Here is a 5,058-nt window from a genome sequence, read left to right as displayed (position 1 = left end):
TACAAACGTCATCATCGAAAATTCCTTTTGTATCCTTCAGGTTCTAATTTACAGAGTTCTTCTGACTGTGCAATAAACCCATTAAGTATTATATTGGCTCAGTATGGTTTTTTTTTCTGCAAAAGCTTTTGTTCTGTGATGTTCCAGTAATTTTTTTTTAGTATATAATATCACAATAATTACTCAAATTAAAAGATAAGGATTCAAGAATATTGCTTTTGACTTGATATAATGAGCATTGGTCTGAAAATCTTGTCTTTAATTAACATAAATATTAATCCAATGAGTAAAGCATAAACACATATCATAGTTATGTCCTCTGGATATCGACTTAAGTTTTGGTACATAGAATGATGAAAACATTTAAATACATAATGGGATTTAGGGCCAGACTGGCGATGACAAGGTGGCTCTGGTACTTTAAGGCCCACGGCTGGATACATACGGCTGAACACTACATTTTTACTGTCCCGTAGCGTATGGCCAGGGATATCCGTCTACTGGTGGCAGGGTGAGTGAATGTGTGGTGGTGCTGGCGGCCCACCGGGATTTGCCCGGTGTGCCAGGTGGTCCTGGCCTGATGGGATTCAACGAAGTACAAGAGGGAAGTTTTTTAAAAGACCAGAAATTTTAGAACCAGAAGTCAGTCTAAATTTTAAGGGTCAGGATTAGCACTGAACAAGGAGTTTATTTTAAAGCTGGTGAAATGAATCACATAGCTGTGGCTCAAATGACTAGAGCGAGTGATCCCTCTCCCACGTTCTAGTTGGCTCTTTTAGAGCATCAATTTTATTTTGTTATAATGGACCTGTCAGCTACACAGATGTTAGAATCATTAAAGGACGATGCTGTGCTCTAGATTATTCCTGAGCCTGTATAAAATATTATTGAGTTACGCATCAATAAAAAAAGCCCCCGTTATTTTAATATTGTGCTTCACGTGATAAATACTTTGTTTCTGCGGCTCTCGAGGCTGATGTGAAGTCTGATCAAACCATGCGGGTAGAATCCAGAATTTTATAACTTCCTACTTGGGTTGAAACTAGAATTCCAATGTCCTGATAACCGGGAATCATGAGAAATTAAGAGAGATTTACGTGACGAGTGCTTTTTATGCATTTGGTAGATATTTGGGCTGAAAAATTAAAATCTCTATAACTTTAATATGGAACGAATAAAATATGTTTTATTGCTGACATAAACATTGTTTTTAACTCAATGGTAATAATTCTGCATTAAACATGTTTGCTGCCAAAAACTGGCTACATTTTGCCTCTGTCAACACTGATATAATTTGTTTTAGACATACAGTATATGTATTTTATAGATTAAAATAGTGTAAGAGATGGATATATTACGAGTTTTAGTTTTTTTTTTTTACCTCTGGCAGATCAGCCTTGTTTCATGACATTGCTAATTCCCAAAATCTGAAGGTAGCTTCTTGGTGGCCTGATAGTCAGTTGCTAAACTCCCCTCTTCCACAAATAATACTCTTAGTCATCGGTCCCTGATTGTGTGATCCGTTGCTTGGATGCTAATGGTGGAAATGCTAGCGCTATATAATCAGAAGGTTCGTAACAAAATGTCTAGTGTTCATTTTATTTTTGATAAGATTGTAAGCTTGCGAGCCGGGCTCTCTCCACCTAATGTATCGGTTTGTCTTAGTCTGCCAATTCTAGTCTTGTCATACCCCTTGAATAAGCGCTGCGTAAATTGTTGGCGCTATATAAATAAATAAAAATAATAATAATAAATAAAATATGATAATTCTCCCGGTATAGAAAAGGGTGTGAGAGCAGCTTAGTGCCGGGTATTATGAAGAGATATACTGCCATCTAGAGGCAATAATGCAACCAACAGCCTTTTAAAAAAAATGAAAGCAAAGTACTGTATAATTATAATTATAATAATATGAATTGTCCAAAAGGATAAATGTAGGCGAGACATGCATTTTTAATTAAAAATAAACATGGGTGATTTTTCCAGAGCATTTCAATTGGAGTCAGGAAAGGAGTAATGAACTATTATATCTACACAAAGAATAGTGTAAAATAACATTGTGTAATATTGTAAACATATACAGACCAGTTCTTTTGAAAGCTGCCCAATAAAAAGTTACACAATCTGCAGCTAACCGTATGTTGTGTTTGATAGTAAAAGGAGTGCATGGACCGGTATGCCGTGAGCGAGATAAGCCACACACATTCCTGTCTGCCTCTGTAGCCACAGATAATATGTTTTATATGAGTCTCCTCCATTCCCTGTATTGTCCACCAGACCCTGTAATACTCCGCCAGCTCGTGTAATATTCAAATCAAATCTAAAAAAAAGATGACCAAAATGCTAAAATTTTAACAATCTAGTTAAATGAGACGGCACCTCCATGGCACATGCCTTCTTGGCTTCCAAGTTTAGCCACATGTGGGCTCGACTAAATAGAATAAAATATGTTTTAAAACTTCCACTGGTATATTTACATGCTGTATATTTAGTTTCAGCACGTTTTGTTTGTTAAACCACTAAGGATTTACTGAATGGATTAGATTATTCAGACAGACAGATAGAGGCACATAAACAATTCTTAAAAATGCCCGCAATTCTGTGTACAGTCTGAAAAGTCTCAAATGTCAATATTGTACAGGGCTGCAGAATATGTTGGTGCTATCTAAATCAATAATGATAATATGGCTTTATATTTCCACAACTATACAAGCAATTTTGCCTTTGGGCACTGTCTACTAAACTATAGAGTACATCAGAACTCTGGGGTAAAAAATCCAGATAATTTCATGAAATGCCCTGTAAACGGGCCTAAGGAAGCCAGTCCTGCAGCTCTTTGGGGTATGCAGTGTTTGGGCTCCATCCTTCCTCTGGTTAAACTTAACTCATTATTTTTATTACAGATGGTAACAGCTACTTTTAGTCAATAGAATCAAATATCCATAACAGAGGCAAATAGCCATTTAATTAGGGTGCATTTTATTTAATATTAATTATAACGTAAAAGCTGGACAGTCCAACTAATTGGACCTCAGAGCTAAACATGGTGAGAGCTATTTTTATACTCGTGAAGAGTGACCCTTCAACACTCCCTGTGGGGGGGGGGCTCTGGGGAACCATGGCTTGAAGAATGGTTTCCTCTGGACACTAAGATGTTAACTGTGTATTTATACCTGTAGAACCCCCCCCTAAAAAAAAAACATGGAAGTACAAAGTCTCAGTGCACCATTACCCCCCACACACCCCAAGATGACTTCCTTGTCTCCTCCAGCCTTTGTTTAGTCAGTCTTCTCTCCTCCATTACCTAAATTCTCTTTTTTTTACTCATAAAAGCCAGATTCCATCTCAATATTTTGACTACAGCCTCTCACCCTACAGCCTAAACAGACAATGGATGCTGTGGAATAATGTCACACCTGGTCTCCCTCTGCTCGGGGGCCACATAGATATACTGTAATGGTGACTGTCCCTTCAACAATGTGAATGTAAGCCGCTCTTATCTTCCTGTACAGTTTGGGCCCATCTTTACCAGCCGCGGGTCTGCCGGTGAATACGAGTAGCATAGAAATAGTAGATGTTAATGTAAAACCTGCGGCAACTTACATAGTTCCGGTACACAAAAGGATGGATGTATTAATGTGTTATTAACACAAAGTCTGGATTCTTGCTCTTGTTTATGACGATGTAAATTACTTTTATACATTTAGGAAGAAAGAGGCACCGATGCAGCTTGTGACAACGTGACCTTATAAATTAAATTCTTTTTCGTACTCAAAGATAACACAGGTGACTAAATTAAATGCAACAAAGTGCTGAAAAATATTATTAAATACATCATTTGTAACAGAAATACATTCACAATAACTCAATCACATACATAATGCTGTTAAAAGGGTCCATTTGTGGTGCTAATGATTTATATAGATATATATCTGTTGCCACAGATTCATGTTTATATGTTTCCCTCCGCTTTAATATCTATGACAGCTGAGAGGTGTTCCTCTAAAAACACAAGTGGAATTCTATTTTCATATTCCCCTGAATCAACTTCATGCATCTTTATATTTTTATAAGATAAAATTGTGTGAAAAATTTTATTTTGTATTTTCTTTACCTAAAACTTCATACCTTGTCCTGGGATGGACAATTCACCTCAAGTCAGCTGCCATAAATATCAAGCCACGGGGCAAAAAGCCTCCTTACGCCATCCCTTAAAACAAAAGAGCCCCTGTCTGGCCATGTAGACTATAGAAGGGCATTTAAATGTTTCTGCCATGTGCACCATAAGCATGATGTCACTACAAGCATGATATCACCACAAGCATGATGTCAGCACAAGCATGATGTCACCACAAGCTTGATGTCACCACAAGCATCATATCGACATATATATATATATAGTATATATATATATATACACAATCCCTCTGGGTGTAGACAATCATAGCGTCTATAACATAATGAAGAAGCTATTTCCCTGCAGTTGGTGAAGCAGAGAAAGGCAGAGCAGCAATGATTCAGGGTCAAAAGGTCTGACGGCTCCAAAGCTGCTCAAATATATTGTGATGAAGATTCTAAGAAGCTGATCTCCCAAGAAATGATCTCATGTGTGTACCACCGGTTGTGGTTTTTTAACATATGACAAACATATCAACTCCCATAAGTGGGATTTGATATGTATAAATAAGTATATTTCCAAAAATAATAGATGCATAAATAACCCCGTCTCAATGCACACGTACACAGTTTAAACATGGAATTCACAAACATATCTCAAAGAAGCCCAAAGTCCTACATCCACACACTTATCTACAGACTGATGGAGTAGTAAACACCCTATAAATCAGCTAACTTGAAAAAGGGCCAACTTCAGCATCATACACACGCGTGCATACATGCATACTATTATGGAAACTGCTAGGACAAAGTACAAGAAGCAGAGAACAGGCATTTCCATCTACAGCAGATTCCCATGCATGTAATCGCTTGAACAGCCAATCACATGCAAGGATACAGTTCTGTTCTCTGCCTCTCTCGCTGTAATCAATTTTTTTAAAA

Source organism: Sceloporus occidentalis, unplaced genomic scaffold (assembly GCF_023333645.1).
Source record: "Sceloporus occidentalis isolate IW3139 unplaced genomic scaffold, rSceOcc1.0.p SCAF_63, whole genome shotgun sequence".
In the NCBI taxonomy this organism is placed as follows: domain Eukaryota; kingdom Metazoa; phylum Chordata; class Lepidosauria; order Squamata; family Phrynosomatidae; genus Sceloporus; species Sceloporus occidentalis.
Note: the sequence above shows the minus strand (reverse complement) of the source record.